Source organism: Somniosus microcephalus, unplaced genomic scaffold, assembly GCF_052327205.1.
Source record: "Somniosus microcephalus isolate GS21.2 unplaced genomic scaffold, FLI_Smic_1.0 unresolved_chr9, whole genome shotgun sequence".
Taxonomy (NCBI): Eukaryota; Metazoa; Chordata; class Chondrichthyes; order Squaliformes; family Somniosidae; genus Somniosus; species Somniosus microcephalus.
This window is the reverse complement of record NW_028225187.1, coordinates 2,467,572-2,492,719: the sequence shown is the minus strand read 5'-3', so window position 1 is coordinate 2,492,719 and position 25,148 is coordinate 2,467,572. Positions and strand designations below refer to the sequence as shown.

The window sequence follows — 25,148 nt, the reverse complement described above, 5'->3', positions numbered from 1 at the left end:
ACCCAATTTGGTGCCATCTGCAAACTCTGACACCATACTCCAAGTTCTGAGTCCAAATCATGGTGAACATTCACTATAAGCCCACTGACTCCCACAGCTACCTGGACTACACTTCCTCCCACCCCGCCTCCTGTAAGGACTCTATTCCATTCTCCCAGTTTCTCCATCTCTGCTGCATCTGCTCTGATGATGTCACCTTCCATACCAGTGCTTCCAACATGTCTTCCTTTTTCCTCAACCGAGGATTTCCCTCTACTATTGTTGACATGGCCCTTGACTGTGTCCATTCCATTTCCTGCACTTCTGCTCTCACCCCATCCCCTCCCTCCTAGGGTTCCCCTTGCCTTCACCTTTCACCCCACCAGACTCCACATTCAACAGAATATCCTCTGCCATTTCCACCACCTCCAGCATGATCCCACCACCAAACACATTTTCCCCTCACCTCCCCTTTCAGCATTCTGAAGGGACCGCTCCCTCTGCAACACTCTGGTCCACTTCTCTATCACCCCCAACACCTCTTCGCACGGCAGCTTCACGTTCAAGCACAGGAGTTGCAACGCCTACCCTTTTACCTCCTCCCTTCCAACCGTCCAGGGCCCCAAACACTCCTTCCTGGTGAAACAGTGATTTACTTATACTTCTTGCAATTTAGTATACTGTATTCGCTGCTCATGATGTGGTCTCCTCAACATTGGGGAGACCAAACGCAGATTGGGTGACCACTTTGCAGAACACCTCCGCTCAGTCCGTAAGCGTGACCCCAAGCTTCCGGTCGCCTGTCACTTTAATTCTCTGCTCCACTCCCACTCTGACCTCACCGTCCTCGGCCTGTTACATTGTTCCAATGAAGCTCAATGTAAGTCATAGAGTCATAGAGTCATAGAGTTATACAGCACGGATAGAGGCCCTTCGGCCCATCGTGTCCACGCCGGCCATCACGCCCTGTCTAATCTAATCCCATATTCCAGCATTTGGTCCGTAGCCTTGTATGCTATGGCATTTCAAGTGCTCATCCAAATGCGTCTTGAATGTTGTGAGGGTTCCAGCCTCCACAACCATTTCGGGCAGTGAGTTCCAGACTCCAACCACCCTCTGGGTGAAAAAGTTCTTTCTCAAATCCCCTCTAAACCTCCCGCCCTTTACCTTGAATCTATGCCCCCTAGTTATTGGCCCTTCTACTAAGGGAAAAAGCTCCTTAGTATCCATCCTATCTATGCCCCTCATAATTTTGTACACCTCAATCATGTCCCCCCTCAGCCTCCTCTGCTCCAAGGAAAACAAACCCAATCTGCCCAGTCTCTCTTCATAGCTGAAGCGTTCCAGCCCTGGTAGCATCCTGGTGAATTTCCTCTGCACCCTCTCCAAAGCTATCACATCCTTCCTGTAGTGTGGCGACCAGAACTGCACACAGTATTCCAGCTGTGGCCTAACCAGTGTTTTATACAGCTCCATCATAACCTCCTTGCTCTTATATTCTATGCCTCGGCTAATGAAGGCAAGTATCCCATATGCCTTTTTTACCACCTTATCCACCTGTTCCGCCGCCTTCAGGGATCTGTGTACTTGCACACCCAGATCCCTCTGACCCTCTGTCTTGCCTAGGGTCTTACCATTCATTGTGTATTCCCTTGCCTTGTTAGTCCCCCCAAAGTGCATCACCTCGCACTTTTCTGGGTTAAATTCCATTTGCCACTGTTCCGCCCATCTGACCAACCCATCGATATCATCCTGCAGACTGAGACTACCCTCCTCGCTATTTACCACCCTACCAATTTTTGTATCATCCGCGAACTTACTGATCATACCTTTTACATTCATACCCAAGTCATTAATATAGACCACAAACAGCAAGGGACCCAGCACCGATCCCTGTGGTACCCCACTGGTCACAGGCTTCCAGTCACAAAAACAACCTTCGACCATCACCCTCTGCCTTCTGCCACTAAGACAGTTTTGTATCCAACGTGCCAAGACACCCTGGATTCCATGGGCTCTTACCTTCTTGACCAGTCTCCTGTGCAGGACTTTATCGAAGGCCTTACTGAAATCCATGTATACCACATCCACTGCGTTACCCTCATCCACACACCTAGTCACCCCCTCAAAAAATTCAATCAAATTAGTCAGACATGATCTTCCCTTGACAAAGCCATGTTGACTATCCCTGATTAATCCTTGCCTCTCCAAGTGGAGACTAATTTTGTCCCTCAGAATTTTTTCCAATAATTTTCCCACCACTGATGTTAGGCTCACTGGCCTGCAGTTCCCCGGTTTTTCCCTACTCCCCTTCTTGAATAATGGATCTACATTAGCGGTTCTCCAGTCCTCTGGCACATCCCCTGTGGCCAGGGAGGTTCTGAATATGTGTGTTAGAGCCCCCGCAATCTCTTCCTTTGCCTCACACAGCAGCCTGGGATACATTTCGTCCGGGCCTGGGGATTTATCCATTTTTAGGCCTGCTAAAACCGCCAATACCTCCTCCCTCTCGATGTTAATGTGTTCGAGCATATCACAGTCCCCCCGCCCTATTTCTATGTCTACATCGTCCCTCTCCATAGTGAAAACAGATGCAAAAAATTCATTTAGAACCCCTCCTACATCTTCCGGCTCCACACACAGATTGCCACTTTTGTCCCTAATAGGCCCTATTTTTTCCCTAGTTATCCCCTTACCCTTAATATACTTATAAAACATCTTAGGATTTTCCTTTATTTTGCTCGCCAGTGTTATTTCATGGCCCCTCCTTGATCTCCTAATTTCTTTTTTAAGTAGCCCCCAGCACTTTTTGTACTCCTCTAGGGCTTCCTCCGTCTTTAGCCTTTTGTATCTGCCAAAAGCCCTCCTTTTTTTTCTAATCCATTCTCGTATATCCCCTGACATCCACGGTTCCCTGTGGTTTTTGGAACCACCCTTGACCTTTACGGGAACATGTTGCCATTGTATGATCTCAATCTCCCTTCTGAAAGCCTCCCATTGCTCCGATGTGGATTTTCCTACAAGTAGCTGATCCCAGTCCATTTTGGCCAGATCCTGCCTTATCCTATTAAAATCGGCCTTCCCCCAATTTAGAACCTTTATTTCCGGCCCATCCCTGTCCTTTTCCATGACCACCTTAAATCTTACCATATTATGGTCACTGTCACCAAAGTCCTCACCTACTAGCACTTCTTCCACTTGGCCGGCCACATTCCCTAGAATTAGGTCCAGTACCGCCCCCTCTCTTGTAGGACCTTCTACATGCTGGCTCAAAAAGCTCTCCTGGATGCACTTTAAGAATTCTACACCCTCTGTGCCTTTCACACTCTGACTATCCCAGTTAATATTGGGGAAGTTGAAATCCCCCATTACTATTACCCTATTATTTGCACATTTCTCTGAGATTTGCCTACATATCTGTTCCTCTATCTCCCCCTGACTGTTTGGAGGCCTATAGTACACTCCCAGCAAAGTGCTTGCCCCCTTCTTGTTTTTAAGCTCCACCCATATGGCCTCATTAGAGAAACCTGCTAATATGTCATCCCTCCTTACTGCAGTAATTGACTCCTTAATTAATATTGCTACACCCCCTCCTCTTATACCCCCCCTCTGTCTTGCCTGAAGATTCTGTACCCCGGAATATTGAGCTGCCAGTCTTGCCCCTCCCTCAACCATGTCTCCGTGATAGCAACAATATCATACTCCCATGTGTTTATCAACACCTTCAGTTCATCCACCTTATTTGCAAGACTCCTTGCATTAAAATAGATGCCATCCAGCCTTGCCCTTGTATATTTGCCCTGTCTACCAAGCTGACTTGTTTTTTTCTCTATAATTGGCAGCACATCACCCCCTATTTCAGCTCCCCTCTGCATCCCATCCCCCTGCCAAGTTAGTTTAAACCCCCCCCAACAGTGCTAGCAAACCTCCCCGCAAGGATATTTGTCCCACTCTGGTTCAGGTGCAACCCGTCCGACTTGTACAAGTCCCACCTTCCCCAGAAGCAGGCCCAGTGATCCAGGAAAGTAAAACCCTCCCCCCTACACCAACTCTTTAGCCACGCATTCATCTGCTCTATCCTCCTATTCCTATACTCACTAGCACGTGGCACTGGGAGTAATCCAGAGATTACAACCTTTGAGGTCCTGCTCTTTAATCTGTTACCTAGCTCCCTAAATTCTTGATGCAGGACCTCATCCCCCTTCCTCCCTATGTCGTTGGTCCCAATGTGGACCACGACCTCTGCCTGCTCACCCTCCCCCTTAAGAATGCCCTGTAGCCGCTCAGTGACATCCATGACCCTGGCCCCAGGGAGGCAACAAACCATCCTGGAGTCACGTTTGCGGCCACAGAAACGCCTATCTGTTCCCCTTACGATAGAATCCCCTACCACTATTGCTCTCCCACTCTTTTTCCTCCCTTTCTGAGCAGCAGAAGTGTCCCTGGTGCCAGGAAGCTGGCTGCTGCTGCCTTCCCCTGGTGAGTCATCCCCCTCAACAGTATCCAACTTGGTATACTTCCTGCCTGCCTCTGTTGCTCCACCTGATGGTCACCCCCTGTGTAGCCCTACCCTGAGGCATGAACAACTCGCTAAACGTGCTATCCACTAGCCTCTCAGCACCGCGCATGCTCCAAAACCCATCCACCCGCAGCTCGAGCGCCACAATGCGGTCTACAAGTAGCTGCAGCTGGGTGCATTTCCCGCACACATGGTCGCCAGGGACACTGGCAGCGTCCCTGACTTCCCACATAGAGCAGGAGGAGCAGAACACGGGTCTGAGCTCTCCTGCCATGACTCACTCCTTTAATTAGTCTAAAAATGTATTCAATACCCCAGTTACAGGTATACTCTAGGGTGCTTTATTTACCAACTGTCCTCACTACAACACAGAGCCCCTAGAAATTTAACACCACAGAATTCAAGCTTGTAATGAAAAGAGAGAAATACTCACCAACCAATCACTTACCTGCTCCCTGGTGACGTCACACCCCGATTACTTTTTACCTCTCTGCAACTTCTGAGCTCGCAGACTGGAGTTTCTTATGCCTCTCTTGGCCCCGCTGCCGCCTTAAGTACCTCGCCGCCGAGTCTCCCACAGGTCCCGCCTCTCGCTGCCTGCCGCCGCTGCTCTGAGGCCTCTCCTGGCCCCGCTGCCGCCTTAAATACCTCACCGCCGAGTCTCCCACAGGTCCCGCCTCTCTCGCTGCCTGCCGCCGCTGCTCTGAGGCCTCTCCTGGCCCCGCTGCCGCTTTTATTGCCGCCGCCGAGTCTCCCACAGGTCCCGCCTCTCTCGCTGCCTGCTGCCGCTGCTCTGAGGCCTCTCCTGGCCCCGCTGCCGCTTTTATTGCCACCGCCAAGTCTCCCACAGGTCCCGCCTCTCTCGCTGGCTGCCGCCGCTGCTCTGAGGCCTCTCCTGGCCCCGCTGCCGCTTTTATTACCTCGCCGCCACCGCCGAGTCTCCCACAGGTCCCGCCTCTCTCGCTGCCTGCTGCCGCTGCTCTGAGGCCTCTCCTGGCCCCGCTGCCGCTTTTATTGCCACCGCCGAGTCTCCCACAGGTCCCGCCTCTCGCTGCCTGCCACCGCTGCTCTGAGGCCTCTCCTGGCCCCGCTGCCGCTTTTATTGCCACCGCCGAGTCTCCCACAGGTCCCGCCTCTCGCTGCCTGCCGCCGCTGCTCTGAGGCCTCTCTTGGCCCCGCTGCCGCCTTAAGTACCTCGCCGCCGAGTCTCCCACAGGTCCCGCCTCTCGCTGCCTGCCGCCGCTGCTCTGAGGCCTCTCCTGGCCCCGCTGCCGCCTTAAGTACCTCACCGCCGAGTCTCCCACAGGTCCCGCCTCTCTCGCTGCCTGCTGCCACTGCTCTGAGGCCTCTCCTGGCCCCGCTGCCGCTTTTATTGCCACCGCCGAGTCTCCCACAGGTCCCGCCTCTCTCGCTGGCTGCCGCCGCTGCTCTGAGGCCTCTCCTGGCCCCGCTGCCGCTTTTATTACCTCGCCGCCACCGCCGAGTCTCCCACAGGTCCCGCCTCTCTCGCTGCCTGCTGCCGCTGCTCTGAGGCCTCTCCTGGCCCCGCTGCCGCTTTTATTGCCACCGCCGAGTCTCCCACAGGTCCCGCCTCTCTCGCTGGCTGCCGCCGCTGCTCTGAGGCCTCTCCTGGCCCCGCTGCCGCTTTTATTAACTCGCCGCCACCGCCGAGTCTCCCACAGGTCCCGCCTCTCTCGCTACCTGCCGCCGCTGCTCTGAGGCCTCTCCTGGCCCCGCTGCCGCTTTTGTTGTCGCCGCCGAGTCTCCCACAGGTCCCGCCTCTCTCGCTGCCTGCCGCCGCTGCTCTGAGGCCTCTCCTGGCCCCGCTGCCGCTTTTATTGCCGCCGCCGAGTCTCCCACAGGTCCCGCCTCTCTCGCTGCCTCCCTTGTGCTCGACTCCCCCACCGGCAGAAAAAGTTTCTCTCTATCTACTCTACCAATTCCTTTCAAAATCCTAAAATCCTCAATCACTCCTTAACCTTCTAGATTCCAGGGAATACAAGCCTAGTTTATGTAATCTCTTCCTCATAATCTAACCCTTGGAGCCCGGGTAACATTCTGGTGAATCTGTGCTACACTCCTTCCAAGGCCAGTATATCCTTTCTGAGGTGCGGTGCCCAGAACTGTACACAGTGCTCCAGGGAATTCCTGGGAGTTAATGTGCGTAGGTCGCTGAAGGTAGCAGGACATATTGAGAGAGTGGTTAACAAAGCATGTGGGATCCTGGGCTTCATAAATAGAGGTATTGAGTACAAAAGTAGAGAAGTTATGCTGAACCTTTATAAAGCGCTGGTTAGGCCACAACTGGAGTATTGCATCCAGTGCTGGTCACCACACTTTAGGAAGGATGTGAAGGCCCTTGAGAGGGTGCAGAGGAGATTTACCAGAATGGTTCCAGGGATGGGGGATCTTAGCTACAAGGACAGGCTGGAGAAGCTGGATTTGTTTTCATTAGAGCAAAGGAGGTTGCGGGGTGATTTGATAAGAGGTGTACAAGATTATGATGGGTTTGGATAGACTAGACAGGGAAAGGCTGTTCCCACTAGTTGATGGTACACGGACTAGGGGACACAGAATTAATGTTTTGGGCAAGAGATACAGGGGCGATGTGAGGAAAAACTTTTTTACGCAGTGAGTGGTGATGACCTGGATCTCACTGCCGATGGAAGTGGTGGAAGCGGAGACACTCAATGTTTTCAAGGGGAGACTGGATAGGCACTTGAGGGAAATAAACTTGCAGGGCTACGGGGATAGAGCGGGGGAGTGGGAGTGACTGGATTGCTCTGCAGAGAGTTGGCACAGACTGGATGGGCCAAATGGCCTCCTTCTGTGCCGTTATGACTCTCTGGGGTCTAACCAGGGCTTTGTATAGCTGTAGCTTATAAGGAGAAACTGGTTCCAGTGGCAGGAGGGTCGGTAACCAGAGGACACAGATATAAGGTAATTGACAAAAGAACCAGAGGCGAGGTGAGGAGAATTTTATTGACGCAGCGAGTTGTTGTGATCTGGAATGCGCTGCCTGAAAGGGCGGTGGAAGCAAAGTCAATAATAACGTTCAATGGGGAATTGGATAAACACTTGAAGGGGAAACATTTTCAGGGCTATGGGGACAGAGCAGGGGAGTGGGACTAAATGGAGAGCTCTTTGAAAGAGCCGGCACAGGCACGATGGGCTGAATGGCCTCCTTCTGTGCTGTATGATTCTAGGAGCCACTCCTAGAGTGGAGTGGTGCCCGCAGGGATCGCTTGGCAGGAAATTGGGAGGAGGTGGTGCACACTCAGACAGCACCTAATTTCGAGACACTGTCCTTTTAAAATTGGTCCTCCACAGGCAAGGAGGGACTCGGTCCCTTTAATGAAAATCACTTTGAAAAGAAGAGTCCCTGTCCCTTTAAGGGCCCTCCGCCCACCATTTCCACCTTTTTCGTAAAGTCTTTGAAAGTAATAATAAAAGTTCATGCAGAAAAAATGTGAGTGTGTGTCTGACTGTATTTTAGTAAGTATCTGTGTCTGTGTGTCTGTCTGACTGTATGTGTGTGTGTCTGTGTAGAATAGCATCATAGAATGATACAGTACAGAAGGAGGCCATTCGGCCCATCGTGCCTGTGCCGGCTCTTTGAAAGAGCGATCCAATTAATCCCACTCCCCCTGCTCTTTCCCCAAAACCCTGGAAATGTTTTCCCTTCAAGTACTAACCTCAATCTCTTTTGAATTATAATATTGAATCTGCTTCCACCGCCCTTTCAGGCAGCGCATTCCAGATCACAACAACTTGGGGTAAAAATCTGTTTCCTCATGGCACCTCTGGCCTTTTGCCAATCGCCTTAAATCTGGTTTTTGTCCCTTCAGCGATTGGAAACGGTTTCTCCTTATTTACTCTCTCAAAATCCATCCTGATTTTGAACAACTCTATTAAATCTCCTCTTAATCTTCTCTGCTCTAAGGAGAACAACCCCAGCTTCTCCCGTCTCTCCACGTAACTCAGGTCCCTCATCCCTGGTCCCATTCTCGTCAATTTCTTCTCCACCCTCTCCAAGGCCTTGACATCCTTCCTAAAGTGTGGTGCCCAGCGGAAGCCTAGCCAGTGTTTTATAAAGGCTTAGCATAACTTCCTTGCTTTTGTACTCTATTCCTCTATTAATAAAGTCAAGGATCCTGTATGCTTTATTAACAGCCTTCTCAACTTGTCCTGCCACCTTCTAAGATTTGTGTACATACCCCCTGAGGCCTCTCTGTTCCTGCACCCTGTTGAAAACTGGACCATTTAGTTTATATTGCCTCTCCTCATTCTTCCTGCCAAAGTGAATCACTTCACACTTCTCTACATTAAATTTAATCTGCCACGTTTCTGCCCATTTCACCAGTCTGGCTACATCCTCCTGAAGTCTGTTACTATCCTCATTGTTTGCTACATTTCCGAGTTTCGTGTCATCTGTAAATTTTGAAATTTTGCCCTGGATCCCCAAGTCCAGGTCATTAATATATATCAAAAAAAGCAGTGGTCTGAATCAATGTTCACGTTAAGTTGCCCGGCCACGCAGCGGACTGGAGGTCCCGCGCAGCCGGCTCACCGCCCTATAAATGGAATAAACGCGCATGCGCGGAAATTTGAATGGGCCGTGCAGCCCGTTAAAGGGGACACGCACCTCAAAAAAAGAGGGAACATTGATCCTAATACCGACCCCTGGGGAACATCACTGTTTACCTCCCTCCAGTCTGAAAAGAAACCGTTCACCACTACTCTCTGCTTTCTGTCCCTTGGCAGAAAATTGGGAGGGGGCGAGAGCAAACAGCACCTGATTTCTCACCAAGCACTCACGGGAGCAGGGGATTTGCCCTACTTTAAATGTCAGTCTCTTAAATATACATTATATAAAAAGGGAGAAGCTGTCCCTTTAAATTCGGTCATCCACGGGGACGCGGTCCCTTTAATGAAAACTCATAGAAAAAGAGAGTGCCTGTCCCTTTAAGAGAACCCCCCCACCACGCCCATATTCTGTTAAAGTGCTTGAAATTAATAATTAAAAACGCAGAAAATTAATATATTTAAAAAATTAATTCAGGGAGAAAAAATATTTTTACTCACATTTACTCCACAGGGTTTCTTGTTTCTGTTTCATCAATTTAAAAACAAACTGCTTTTTTTATGATCAGCCATGATCGCATTGAATGGCGGAGCAGGCTCGAGGGGCCGAATGGCCGACTCCTGCTCCTATCTTCTATGTTTCTCTGTTTAAAACAAGTATCTTCTGTAAAATAAAATTAGTTTGAGCTGTAAAATGGGAAAGGAACATTAAAAAGAAACTTTCCCAGGCTCACAGATCCTGACCAGGCCCCTTTACAAAATGGCGGCGGGCCGATCCCAGGCCCCGCCTCCTCCTTCGCCGTGATTGGTTGGAGGACCAAAGCCCCTCGGTCGGTCCTCCAGGCTCCGCCTCCCCTCGCTCATTGGTGGAGAGCTCAGTGTCAGTCGGTGCACGCCGGCGATGTCGTGACGTTGCAGGGTGGGCGGTTGGAGCAGGCGGGAAATTAAAGTCATTTAAATTAAATCTCCCGTCAGCCTCCTCTGTCCCACTCAGCCGACGCTAGTCCCGCCCCTCGGGCTCCCCGATTGGTTGGAGGACCCGCCGCCCACTGGGTGCCGCTAGTCCCGCCCCTCGGGCTCCCCGATTGGTTGGAGGACCCGCCGCCGGTTGGCTCCTCCAGCCCCGCCCACTGGGTGCCGCTAGTCCCGCCCCTCGGGCTCCCTGATTGGTTGGAGGACCCGCCGCCGGCTCGCTCCTCCAGCCCTGCCCCGCTCACTCCCTATTGGTCGGAAGCTGCTGTCAATCAGGCCCTGGGCCCGGGTCCTATCTTCTATGTTTCTATGTACTTTCAGTGATGACTTTTATAAACTGGTTTTACAGGAAATTAGAAGAGGAGGGGAGAGATTTGAAGGCACTCGCTCCCTTTGTGACTCTAAAGTGGCAGCTGACCCCGCGCATGCACCCCATGGCCCCGCCCTCCTCCACCACAGGCGCCCGGCCCGCACCACGCATGCTCAGCATACACCCTGTGCCCCTGTCAATCATCCTCCCCCTCTGAACAGGCTCCTCCCCCTCTGAACAGGCCCCGCCCCCCTCCCTCTACTCCGCATGCGCCGCCGGGCCCCGCTCCCGAAGTTGAGCCGCTACCGCGCCTGCGCAGGGCCTCGCATTCTGGGGAAGGCCCGGGCAACCGCGAGAGTCCGGATCACCGGCGGAAAGTGAGTTTAATCAGGGTTTTTTATATATAGCGGAGAGAAGCGCGGGCGGGGAGATAAATAAACAGAAAACACAAACCGCACCGTCCCAGCGCCCTCCCGGCACCGAGCGGAGCGGATTGAGCGGCCGCAGCCTCTTGTCTTCTGCAGGGAACCGGACTGGGGCACGTCATCAACTCCACGGCGGTGACTGACGGGAGCTCCGACCAATAGGGAGAGAGCGGGCGGAGCTTGGAGGACTGAGGTGGCGATGGGTCCTCCAACTAATCGGGGTGTCCGAGGGGCGGGACTTCCGCCGCCTGCTTCTCCCGCTGTTGAGACAAGTGGAATGCAGCAGAGGGCGCTCTTCTGAGTTTGGGGCTCAGGCCTGTTAGTGGAGCAGTGCAGAGGGAACTTTACTCTTCACTCCCTCAGCACTGCACTGGAGGGGCAGCACAGAGTTTTAGACTCCAGTCTCTGGAGTGGGACTTCAACCCACAACCTTCTGACTCAGAGGAGAGAGTGCTGCCGCCTGAGACACGGCTGACACTCTGTATCTAACCCGTGCTGTACCTGCCCTGGGAGTGTTTGATGGGACAGTGTAGAGGGAGCTTTACTCTCTATCTAACCCGTGCTGTACCTGCCCTGGGAGTGTTTGATGGGACAGTGCAGAGGGAGCTTTACTCTGTATCTAACCCGTGCTGTACCTGCCCTGGGAGTGTTTGATGGGACAGTGTAGAGGGAGCTTAACTCTGTATCTAACCCGTGCTGTACCTGTCCTGGGAGTGTTTGATGGGACAGTGTAGAGGGAGCTTTACTCTGTATCTAACCCATGCTGTACCTGCCCTGGGAGTGTTTGATGGGACAGTGTAGAGGGAGCTTTACTCTGTATCTAACCTGTGCTGTACCTGCCCTGGGAGTGTTTGATGGGACAGTGTAGAGGGAGCTTTACTCTGTATCTAACCCGTGCTGTACCTGCCCTGGGAGTGTTTGATGGGATAGTGTACAGGGAGCTTTACTCTGTATCTAACCCGTGCTGTACCTGCCCTGGGAGTGTTTGATGGGACAGTGTACAGGGAGCTTTACTCTGTATCTAACCCGTGCTGTACCTGCCCTCACGAGCAAATTTGGCGAGGGTAAATAAAATCAGAGAGTTAAATGCGTGGCTCAAAGACTGGTGTGGGAGAAATGGGTTTTGCTTCTTGGGACACTGGCACCAGTACTGGGACAGGAGAGAGCTGTTCCGTTGGTACGGACTTCACTTGGCTAGTGCTGGGACTAGAATCCTGGCGAATCGAATAACTAGGGCTGTAGAGAGGGCTTTAAACTAATTAGTGGGGGGGGAGGTTTCAACAGCGAAAAATAAAAATGTCAGCGGAGAAGGCAATAGAGCAAGGTAGCAGTGGGGGAATTAAAAACCAGATTGTGTCAGGAAGGGACAGAATATATAACGATAAAGGTAAAGTAGTAAAGGGGGTAAAAGCAGGAATAAATTGTCACAAAACATATTTAAAAGCTCTTTATCTGAATGCACGCAGCATTCGTAACAAAATAGACGAGTTGACGGTACAAATAACTACACATGGGTATGATCTGGTGGCCATTACGGAGACATGGTTGCGGGGTGACCATGACTGGGAACTAAACATCCAGGGGTATTTGACTATTCGGAAGGACAGACAGGAAGGAAAAGGAGGTGGGGTGGCTGTGTTAATCAAGGATGGAATCACTGCAATAGTGAGAAATGATATTGGGTCAAAGGATCAGGATAGTGAAACGGTTTGGGTGGAAATAAGGAATAATAAGGGGAAAAAGTCACTAGTGGTCGTAGCCTATAGGCCTCCTAACAGTTGCAACTCTATTGGTCGGATATAACTCATGAAATAGTTGGGGCTTGTAATAAGGGAACAGCTATAATCATGGGAGATTTTAACTTTCATCTTGACTGGACAAATCAAATTGGGCAGGGCAGCCTTGAGGAAGAGTTCACAGAGTGTATTAGGGATGGGTTCCTTGAGCAGTATGTTACTGAACCAACCAGGGGGCAGGCAATCTTAGATCTGGTCCTGTGTAATGAGACAGGATTCATAAAAAATGTCCTAGTAAAGGATCCCCTTGGAATGAGTGACCATAACATGGTTGAATTCCAAATTCAGTTGGAGGGTGAGAGAGTTGGATCTCAAAACAGCGTACTAAGCTTAAATAAAGGAGACTATGAAGGTATTGTTAACCCCTCGCTTCTGTGAGGAGGATCTACCCCTAACTTGGGGTATCAGGGTTCGCTGCTTTAGGAGACTCAACACGCCAGTCAGTCTATCACTTTCTCAGTAATACACAAAATCAGAAACTGTAAAATAAGTAAAGTTTTATTAAGGTACCTGGACTTCACTCTGAGAAACCCAATTGTGTTTGCACACAAGTATGCCTCCCAAAGAGTGAGCCCCTAGACTCATGGGGCTACAATATTTATACATTTTCATAAACTTGCAAGTCGTCATGAGAATACAGAAAACTAGGCGATCACACGCTACACAAGTCATTTGTTTCTTTTTACAGAGTTCTGTTTAAAATTCACTTTTGCTTTCAACAAAATTCGACCATGAGACTGTCTCCAACAGTTATCTAAACATTCTGTTCCTGTCCTTTCTTATCTATGTGTACTGCATTCCCACAGTCCTGCATCAGTTTTTTACATTTAAACTATTCACTGCATATCAAGTAGTCCATCATGCTTTGCGAATCATTGGTAAGGCAGTATGGGATTAATCTAGCTTAACATTCCCTCCTTTTATCATTACATGATAGCCTCGACCTTTTCTCTACATACTGCACAGGGTGTCAACTATTCCATATATATATATGTTATACATATTTGAAGATTATTCTGCCCCGCCTGGGGTCTCCTCTCCATTGCTTCGGATCTTCTCTTTCGGTGTGCTCAATTAATTCTGCCCCGCCTGGGGTATCCTTTGTTTCTTCTGTCTTTCCTGATGTTACCCCGCCTGGGGTCTCCTCTGTCGCTGTTGAGGTTATGTCCATTATGACAAGAGCGGTGATGACAACTTGCAGTGTGAAGCGTGAATCCATTTTGTCTTTCCTTCGACCTTCACTGCGGTATGCGTGGTTAACAGTACTTGATAAGGTCCCTTCCACCTGGGTTCTAGTCCTTTCCGATAGAAGTTCTTTACGAGGACATAATCACCCGGTTTGAGTCGATGACAGGCATCCTCTGGTGTTGGTTTAGTAACAGCTGTTACCTGTTGATGAGACAACTTTAAAGCAGAGGTTAGTGACATACAATAAGACATCATCTGATTGTCCATTACATGAATATCTATTTGTCTGTCGTCTTGGATGGGAGCCGAGAACGGGGTTCTTAAAAGTTTTCCGAAGATAATTTCTGCTGGTGATAATCCTGTCTTTCATTGGTAATTCTTCTGGCCATTTTAATTTGGTTTCTACACAAAGTTTGGCCAATTTTAGCTTTAGGGCTCCATTAGCCCTTTCCACCAGTCCTGCTGATTGTGGATGGAGCGGGCAATGTAAATGCTGTCTAATATTGAGAACATTGCAAAGTTCAGCATTAATTTCTGCAACAAAACGTGGTCCGTTGTCGGAACTCAATTATATTGGCACTCCGAACCTTGGCACAATATCTTTCAGTATTATTTTGCACACAGCCTTTGCGGTATTGTTCCTTGTTGGGAAGGCTTCTATCCATTTACTAAATACATCAATGATAACTAGTACATATTTATATCCATAAGCTGATTCTAATTGTACAAAATCTAACTGTAGTATTTGAAAAGGGACCGTCTGGGATAGGAGTTGTTGCTGTTACTGTTGGTATGACTTTTCCTGGGTTGTGTTGCTGACATATCAGACAGTGATCAATTGTCTGCTGTGCCACTTTTCCCCAATTTGGGTTGCACCAAGAATTTTCCAATTTGGAGCAACTATCCTTCCCTTTGGGTCGGCATATAGTTGTGTCAAAGGATCCTTTTTACAATGTTCTTTTATCCACTTTTGTTTTTCATTTTCAGGAGTGTCCTCCTGGTGCTTTTGTACATCTTCCAACGATGGGGCACAAGAGGGATACTTCCCTCCCTCCTTTTGTTCCAACTGGGGCATTTGTTTCTGGTCCATATACATAGCGGCATATTTTGCTGCTTCATCTGCCAATCTATTCCCCTCGGCAATCTGTGTATGTAACCGTGTGTGTGCCTGGTATTTTACTATGGCTAATTCCCCGGTAGTAATACTGCCTGTGTCAATCTTTCTACCTGTACTTGGTTCAATATGGGAGTTCCAGATGTGGTCAGAAAACCCTTCCTTTTCCATATTATTCCGAAATCATGCGCTAATCCGAAGGCATATCTCGAGTCCGTATAAATATTTACTTTCATCCCTTCTGATAATTCGTATGCTCTTGCTAGTGCATGTAATTCTGCTTTCTATGCTGACCAATGATTTGGAAGTTTACCTGATTCTACCACATTTGGTGATTCTATAATTGCGTATCCTATCTGTCCTTCACCTGTATCTGATCTAGAGGCTGATCCATCCACAAAGTACTCATGGTCTGGGGTATTCAAAGGCACGTCCTTTAAATCAGGTCTAATTATTGTTTGGGTCTCAATTTTTGTTACACAGTCATGTATTGGTTCACCTACATGTTCTGTGGGTTAATCTCATATCTACTTATCCTTGCCGACGTCATGTGCTATGTGGATAATTGTTCAGTAATCGGTAGTAGTCACATACAACCTAAATAGTCTATCATACATTGGTCTTCCTACGGGTGTGGCCTCTCTTAAGGCTTGTTGTAAAGAATTAAACGCATCTCTTTGTGCTTCTGATAGAACGAACGGTTCTCTAACCTGTGATCCTGTCAGTATAGTTAGGGGCCTCGTATGTTTAGTGATTTCTGGTATTCATCTGTCCTGCAGAAATGTATTAATCCTAAAAATGCTCGTATTCCTCTTTTAGTGGTAGGTTCCGGATGTTGGGATATTGTTTGGGTCCTTTCTGAGAGCAGGACTTTTTCATCTGGTGTCAGAATGTGCCCTAAGTATGTTACATGCTTTTTGCAAAATTGAATCTTTGCTTTTGATACTACATACCCTTCCCTTGACAAATGGTTCAAAATGAATTTTGTATCTATTTGACAATCCATTGCTGTTGCCGGTACTGAGCTGAAGCCAATAATCCCCCAATCTCACCAACGTTTGAGTGATAATTTCATCATCCTCTGATGCTTCATCGTATGGCAATTGTTCAAAAGCTTGTTTCGTAATTAACATATCCTGCTCTACTTTATCCACAGCTGCCGTCGCGTCTTTAGCCGATTTCTCAGCCATCGGGTACATTCTCATTTCAGAATTCATTGCACATTGAACATTAGTTGACACACACACACCATGCAACTTCAATCACAACTTCTAGCCGCAGTCATGATCGCGAGAGAGAGAGAGAGAGAGCGTGCAGCCTGTGACCTCGAAGAGGGAAGCACAGGCTTTTAAAGGGACAGCACACTGAAGATGAATGAGCACACACTCGGCAGGTTTTTTATTATTAACTACATCTTACACTCTCAATCACTTTCCTTTAATTACCATTCATATCTCATTCATGAGTCCTGGAGAAACTTTACTGTCCAGTACAATATTTAAGATAGAAAACATAGATCAAACGTTCTCACTTGATCCAAGTTATTAACACTTTTTTATTTATCATTATTTTAGAGGATATTTTATTTTCCCAAAAGTAACCCAATATATATAGTGCCCGAGTCCATTTCGTCATTTCAAAATTATCCCAAAATCCAAACAGCAGTATTATTGTACCGGCAGATTTTGTCAATGTTCAATTTCATTTTTATCAATTTATCCTCCATTTCCAATTTCAGAAACAAGTAATTCTCAGGCTAGGTAGCTTACACAGTGTTTTAGCATTAGTGACAGAAGTGCTGCAATTAGTTTACAAGGTAACTTCCATATCACAAAAGAAAGAAGAGACTCCATTGTGACTCTGCTTAGAGCCCAAGGTTAAGTTATCAAATCATAAATTCCTTCTGTCACTGGGGAAATATTAACTTAAAATTAAGAAACTTAAATTATTTAACGTCCAATATCTTTAAACTTCATACTAAAGTTGGGTTAACTCCTTTGCAGGATTCTAAGAAGGTGGAGCAAAACATTATCAAACGCACGTCATTACGTTACTTCACGTAAACTTAAAAAAAACTTTCCCGATCAAAAAAGACAGTTGTGTTTTTACACTTTAACCAAACATGAACACGGAGGTAATATGGACAAAGATGGGATTGAGCAAAATTCACAAGCTAAGTATTATTCAATGCGGTCTACACAAATTCACACCAACCAGAATTTCACCCTGGCCACAATGAAAGTTTGGTTTTAATAGGTTAATTAACCTCATAACTCCAATTTAATCCAGATCTTGTAAACATTCAAATTAATTTTCTTCCAAGCACATCGGCAACTGTAACTTTAAGGCAGAAGCCCATCTTTTGTAAAACAATGAACAAACAAATAAAACCAAATAGCGCACTCTCGCAGAAAACAGTAAATGACGTCATATTTCCTTATTGTCCTTTCTTCAGATGTCTTTCCAAAATACTGTAAAAACATGGAGTATAACTGGAGAAAATTTAGTTTTTCACATTTAAACAAATCAAATCAAACTGCTTTAGAAGATTTCACCATAGCAACCGCGACTCCAAGGTCAAATCTTAGACTGAAACTTAATCTTTTGAAAAACAAACTTTTTCACAGAATCACAGAATCTACAGTGCAGATAGAGGCCATTTCGGCCCATCGAGCCTGCACCGACACATATCCCACCCTATCCCTGTAACCCCACGTATTTAATCCCCTAACACTAAGGGTCAATTTATCATAGCCAAATCAACCTAACCTGCACATCTTTGGACTGTGGGAGGAAACCGGAGCACCCGGAGGAAACCCACGCAGACACAGGGAGAATGTGCAAACTCCACACAGACAGTCGCCCGAGGCCAGATTTGAACCCGGGTCCCTGGTGCTGTGAGGCAATAGTGCTAACCACTATGCCACCGTGCCCCCCTTGTTTTTGTTGTTCTTCTCAGTTTTTACACACCAGCTTAATTTAAATTGTAGTTCAAAGGTCTTTTTCAATTCTTGGGGCATAATCTTATTCGCACATTCTTAAAACTTCCAAAATCAAATCAAAATGCTTTTAACACAGAGAAGTGGGCGGAGCTAAAACACACATAACAGAATCTTTCTTTTAAAGACAGACTTTTCAGACAAAAATACTATAACATCTTAAACATTCATAGTCAGGAAAACAGTCACACTTTCACACAAACTGAAATTCCAGCATATTTTTTAAGGATCCTTTCACTCAGCAAATCTTGTGTTTTATTTGTCCCGGCACAGATGTTAATAATTTCCATGGCGGTAAAGCTTTAAGTTAATTTTTTTTCCCCCTTTTTTTTCAATTATTATATCCAACGGAGTTTTCGAACCCCCCGATCTCCGTCAATTTACTATTTCCTGCCCCCATCTTTTTCCCCTTTTTCTTATTTTGTTCAATTATTATATTTCCTGCCCCCATTTTCCAATTTTTTCCTTATACGTACTTGATTTATTCCAATTTTGTACATATTAGATCCAACCGGTTCAACGCGCCTTTAACCTGTTTATGGGACTACGAACCCAAAGGCCTTTAACCTGTTTATGGGACTATGAACCTGTGATGAAATATGCCATTCATCACTCACAGTATTCTCTGCCTGTGACTGTGGTTTAGTTTCGGTTTCATTTCCCTTACCTCAGTTCCGTTTCCTCACCATTGTATTGTATTGTAATGTATTGTGTGTAGGGCTCCGCCCATACCTGGCCCCTATGTAAGCTGGCTCAGCCTGCCTCGCATCCAGTACAGCAGACCTCTGGATGGAAGATACCTCTCCACTGTGTGTTACCTTCTAAGTTAATAAAAGCCTTGTTTTGTTCCGCTAACATTGAGTCTCGGATTTATTGAGGCACATCAATTTTATTAACTTACTTTTCAACACAATGGATCAACTCTTGAAACCCGAACGTTTGGATTTGGACCAGCATGCTTCGGACGCATCGGCACGCTTCGGACACTGGTTTATCTGTATGGAATTCTTCCTGGACAATTCCGCAGCCGTCAAAGGCGCCACGGACGCTGCAAGTATGAAACTCGGAATCCTGCGGAATTGGGTAAGCCACCGGGTTTACCCCCTCATCCAAGACGCCGACACGTACCCGGCCGCCTGCGACATCTTAAAGGCACATTACCAGCAGCCTACGAATGAGGTGTATACTAGGCATCTGCTCGCTACTCGCGCACAGCAACCTGGGGAATTGCTGGATGAGTTCCTAGGCACCCTGAAAACGCTTGGCAAAGACTGCAAGTGCCAAGATGTAAAAGCCGCAGTGTACACTGACGAGCTTGTTCGCGATGCCTTTATCACAGGCCTCAGCTCCACTTACATCCGGCAGAGACTGCTAGAAAAAACGGGATTGGACCTGAAACAGGCTGTGGACACAGCGCGATCCCTGGATGTGGCCCAGAGAAACTCGGACGCCTACTCTTCAGCCCGCGCCATCCACGCCGCCACGTGTGCACCAAGGGCACCGCCATCTTGGAAGGCATCTTCCCCGCCCGGCAGCCCGACACCGTCGGGGCCCCGCTCTCCCCCCAGAAGCCCTACGACAGCCGCGACGCGTCGGGGACCCAACTGCTACTTCTGCGGGCAGCCGAAGCATACCAGAAACCTGTGCCCGGTGAAAGGCACCACCTGCTTTAAGTGCAGTAAGAAGGGGCACTTCGGGAAGGTGTGCAGAGGGAACCCCGCCGGAAAACCCGCCACCGCTGCGTGTGTGCCGTGGGAGCGGCCAGCTTGGACGCCATCTTGCCCGACCTCGTGGGGTCCGCCATCTTGTGAGCAGACAGCGTGGACGCCATCTTGTCTCGATCAGGGCCCTACAGTGGCATCGGTCACAGTGGACCAGACCAGGCCACACCCGCTATCCAAATCAATGGTGGACATCGAGGTAAACGGGTGTGGGGTTAAATGTTTAATTGACAGTGGAAGCACGGAGAGTTTTATCCACCCTGAACTGGCACAACAACTCTCCCTAAAGGTGGTCCCTACTCAGGGTACCATCTCTATGGCTGATAAAACCCAGACATCGACCATTATGGGTTACTGCACGGTACAATTGTCCGTTAACGGAACTGTATACGATAATTTTAAAGTACTAATCATGAAGAATCTATGTGCGAGCGTGATCTTGGGCCTGGATTTCCAGTGCAACCACCAAAGCATCACGCTCAAGTACGGTGGATCCCAGCCGCCCCTCACAGTGTGCGGTCTGGCTACCCTGAAGGTAAAGCCGCCTTCGCTATTCGTGAACCTTACTCCCAACTGCCGGCCAATAGCGACCAAAAGCAGGAGGTACAGCTGGGAGGACAGGCGGTTTATCGCGACCGAGGTAGACAGGCTCCTGAAGGAGCGCATTATTGAACGCAGCAACAGCCCGTGGCGCGCCCAAGTGGTGGTGGTAAGGGGTAGCGAGAAGAAACGGATGGTGATTGACTATAGCCAAACGATCAACAGGTACACCCAACTAGATGCCTACCCGCTACCCCGCATATCAGAAATGGTGAACCAAATCGCCCAATACCGGGTGTTCTCCACCATCGACCTCAAGTCCGCGTACCACCAGCTCCCTATCAGACCAGAGGACCACCCGTACACCGCCTTCGAGGCGAACGGACGCCTCTACCAATTCCTCAGAGTCCCCTTTGGGGTGACGAATGGGGTCTCGGTCTTCCAGAGGGAGATGGACCGCATGGTCGATGACCACCACTTGCAGGCAACCTTCCCCTACCTCGACAACGTCACCATCTGCAGTCACAACCAGCAGGATCACGACTCAAACCTCGAGAGGTTCCTGAAAACCGCACAAAAACTCAACCTCACCTACAACGAGGACAAGTGCGTTTTCAACACCACGCGCCTCTGCATACTAGGCAGCGTGGTGGAGAATGGGGAAATCGGACCAGACCCCAACCGATAGCGCCCCCTACGGGAGCTGCCCCTGCCCAACACTACCAAAGCCCTGAAAAGGTGCCTGGGGTTATTTTCTTATTATTCCCAATGGGTCCCCAACTGCTCCGACAAAGCCCACCCCCTCTTGAAAGCATCCTCTTTTCCGCTCTCTGCTGAGGCCCACGCCGCCTTCAAAAGCATTAAGCAGGATATTAAGCGGGCCATGCTACAGGCAGTGGACGAGAACACTCCATTTCAAGTGGAAAGTGATGCGTCTGACTTTGCCTTGGCGGCCACCCTCAACCAGGCGGGGCGGCCCATAGCTTTCTTCTCGAGGACCCTCCAAGGGCCCGAGATCAGACACTCCTCCGTGGAAAAGGAGGCCCAAGCCATCGTGGAGGCAGTGCGCCACTGGCGCCACTACCTAGCTGGCAAACGCTTCACCCTACTTACCGACCAGCGGTCGGTAGCGTTTATGTTCAATAATAAACAGAGGGGGAAGATTAAAAATGATAAGATTCTTAGGTGGCGGATCGAGCTCTCCACCTTCGAGTACGACATCATTTACCGGCCAGGGGCCCTTAACGAATCCCCTGACGCCCTCTCACGAGGGATGTGTGCCAGCGCCACCGGGGATCGGCTACAGACCCTCCACAACGACCTCTGCCACCAAGGGGTCACGCGGCTGTTCCACTTCATAAAGTCCCGCAACTTACCCTACTCGATTGAGGAAGTTCGGTCTCTGACCAGGAACTGCCGCACTTGCGCTGAGTGCAAGCCTCGGTTCTACCGCCCAGATAGAGCCCACTTAATCAAAGCTACACGGCCCTTTGAGCGGCTCAGCTTAGATTTCAAGGGCCCCCTCCCGTCTGTCGACCGCAATGTTTACTTCCTGAACATTGTGGACGAATACTCCCGGTTCCCATTCGCCTTCCCCTGCCCAGACATGACCAGCGCCACGGTCATTAAATGCCTCAACAGCCTGTTCTGCCTGTTCGGTATGCCGAGCTACATCCATACGGATAGGGGGGCATCCTTCATGAGTGAAGAGCTATGCCAGTACATGCTGTCCAGGGGGATCGCCACGAGCCGTACCACCAGCTACAACCCCCGGGGTAATGGTCAAGTGGAGCGAGAGAACGGGACAGTATGGAAAGCAGTCACTCTAGCTCTAAGGACCAAGGGCCTCCCTATCTCCTGCTGGCAGGATGTCCTCCCAGATGTGCTCCATTCGATACGGTCGCTATTGTGTACTGCCACTAATGCCACGCCTCATGAACGAATGTTTGTCTTTCCCCGGAAATCCACCTCAGGCGTATCCATGCCGTCATGGCTCTCCACCCCAGGTCCGGTATTCGTGCGAAGGCATGTGAGGGGCCACAAGACGGACCCTCTCGTGGAGTCAGTGCACCTACTCCACGCCAACCCCCAATACGCGTATGTCCGGCACACCGACGGAAGGGAGGACACCGTGTCCATAAAAGACGTCGCCCCAGCCGGTAACGACAACAACCACGACAACAGCAGCAACAACGATCACAGCAACTCTTACCCACCCACTAATTACCCACCCACTACTCTTTCATCACCCCCGGAAGAACATCGACCAACGGTACCCCCACCAACTACCCCTTCAACAACCCTGGCGGCATCCCCAGCAGAGACCCAGGAGGCCACCGGGGACACCCAGCCGACACCCGTGGCACCACAACAGCCACGTCGGTCACAGAGGACTATCAAACCCCCGAACAGACTAAATCTATAGAAGGGGTGAATGTGATGAAATATGCCATTCATCACTCACAGTATTCTCTGCCTGTGACTGTGGTTTAGTTTCGGTTTCATTTCCCTTATCTCAGTTCCGTTTCCTCACCATTGTATTGTATTGTAATGTATTGTGTGTAGAGCTCCGCCCATACCTGGCCCCTATGTAAGCTGGCTCAGCCTGCCTCGCATCCAGTACAGCAGACCTCTGGATGGAAGATACCTCTCCACTGTGTGTTACCTTCTAAGTTAATAAAAGCCTTGTTTTGTTCCGCTAACATTGAGTCTCGGATTTATTGAGGCACATCAGAACCCAAAGGCCTTTAACCTGTTTATGGGACTACGAACCCAAAGGCCTTTAACCTGTTTATGGGACTACGAACCCAAAGGACTTTAACCTGTTTATGGGACTATGAACCCAAAGGCCTTTAACCTGTTTATGGGACTACGAACCCAAAGGCCTTTAACCTGTTTATGGGATTACGAACCCAAAGGCCTTTAACCTGTTTATGGGACTACGAACCCAAAGGCCTTTAACCTGTTTATGGGACTACGAACCCAAAGGCCTTTAACCTGTTTATGGGACTATGAACCCAAAGGACTTTAACCTTTTTATGGGACTCACACCCAAAGGCCTTTAACCTACCATATGCTTTATCTGACTTTGCGGTTTAGGGTAATCTGACTTTGAGAAAGTGTTATCTTCCGAATTCCTACCTAAAGGATTCCGTCAGCACTAGGCCAGGATCATCAGCGAATGCGCCAAGTCACTTCGTAACAGACAGAGCAAAAAGGTAAAAATCTTACCTGTGGCCACTTAGTTGCTCAGTAGTCCGAAAGCGACTCGTCAGCCTAGACCGCTGTGGTTTGGACCGAAGTGCTTTGGAATCCCATCCTCGTCGCCAGAATTGTTAACCCCTCGCTTCTGTGAGGAGGATCAACCCCAAACTTGGGGAATCAAGGTTTGCTGCTTTAGGAGACTCAACACGCCGGTCAGTCTATTGTCACTTTCTCAGTAATACACAAAGTCAGAAACTGTAAAATAAGTAAAGTTTTATTCCGGTCACCGGTACTGGACTTCACTCTGAGAAACCCCTTGTGTTTTCCCACAAGGAAGCATCCTCTAGAGTGCGCCCCTAGACTCACGGGGCTACAATATTTATACATTTTCATAAATTGCAAGTCATCATGAGAATACAGAAAACTAGGCGATCACACACTACACAAGTCATTTGTTTATTTTACAGAGTTCTGTTTAAAATTCACTTTAGCTTTCAACAAAATTCGGCCCTGAGACTGTCTCTACTCTGTTCTATAAACATTCTGTTTCGTCCTTTCTTATCTATGTGTACTGCATTCCCACAGTCCTGTATCAGCTTTTTACATTTAAACCATTCACTGTATGTCAAGTCGTCCATCATGCTTTGCGAATCATTGGTAAGGCAGTATGGGATTAATCCAGCTTAACAGCAGAGAATTCCACAGGTTCACCACTCTCTGGGTGAAGAAATTCCTCCTCATTTCAGTTCTAAATGGCTTACCCCTTATCCTTAGACTATGACCCCTGGTTCTCGACTCCCCGGCCATCAGAAACATCCTTCCTGCATCTAGTCTGTCCAGACCTGACAGAATTTTATAGGTTTCGATGAGATCCCCTCACAATCTTCTAAACTCCAGTGAGTATAAGCCCAATCGACACAATCTCTCCTCATACGTCATTCCTGCCATCCCAGGTATCAGCCTGGTGAATCTTCGCTGCACTCCCTCCATGGCAAGAACGTCCTTCCTCAGGTAAGGTGACCAAAACTGCACACAATACTCAAGGTGCGGTCTCACCAAGGCCCTGTACAACTGTAGCAAGACATCCTTGTTCCTGTATTCGAACCCTCTTGCTACGAAGGCCAACATACCATTTGCCTTCTTAACCGCCTGCTGCACCTGCATGCTAACCTTCAGTGACTGGTGCACAAGAACACCCAGGTCTCTTTGCACTTCCCCTTCTCTCAATCTATTGCCATTCAAATAATAATCTGCCTTCCTGTTTTTGCCACCAAAGTGGATAACCTCACATTTATCCACATTATAGTGCATTTGCCATGTTTCTGCCCAATCACTCAACCTGTCCAAATCGAACGACCCCTCGACCACCCGCTGCCTGGACCAGTTGATGGCAGTTGAGTGTAAGTGAGACACTACAGTTCAGTCTATGACACCCACAAGTTGTGTACTCAAACGGAGCAAGCTTGGGGTTTGATGTGGTAGAAGGTGAACGAGATGAGAATGGAAATAATCTAGAGTAAGAAAAGGCCCGAAAATTAAACAGTCTGGAACAGAACATCAATTTGTCTTCTCTTATCATGGAGAAATGAAATATTTGACACACTGTGTGTTTGAAACAAAGCTTATTTATTCACTGAAATAACAACAGAAAATGCTGGAAATACTCAGCAGGCCAGGCAGGATCTGTGGAGAGAGAAACAGAGTTAACGTTTCAGGTCTGGGACCCTTCATCAGAACTGGAAAAAGCTGGAGATGTAACAGATATTACTAAGGTAAGAGGCAGGAAAGTTATCCTGG

General features: G+C 48.6%; 1 protein-coding gene and 1 long non-coding RNA gene across 2 annotated transcripts in view; both read right to left on the bottom strand.

The window, feature by feature from the left end:
• Window positions 1–10,914, bottom strand: part of LOC147084220 (uncharacterized) — a 29,638-nt gene extending 18,724 nt beyond the window's left edge. The window contains exons 1-2 of the long non-coding RNA XR_015075844.1: window positions 10,823–10,914; window positions 9,584–9,746 (exon numbers count right to left, since the gene is read on the bottom strand). This is a non-coding gene — a long non-coding RNA (uncharacterized LOC147084220). The remainder of the gene's footprint in view (window positions 1–9,583; window positions 9,747–10,822) is intronic.
• The window catches only part of LOC147084213 (uncharacterized), a 746,547-nt gene that overhangs the window by 200,529 nt on the left and 520,870 nt on the right, over window positions 1–25,148 (bottom strand). The window lies entirely within an intron of this gene.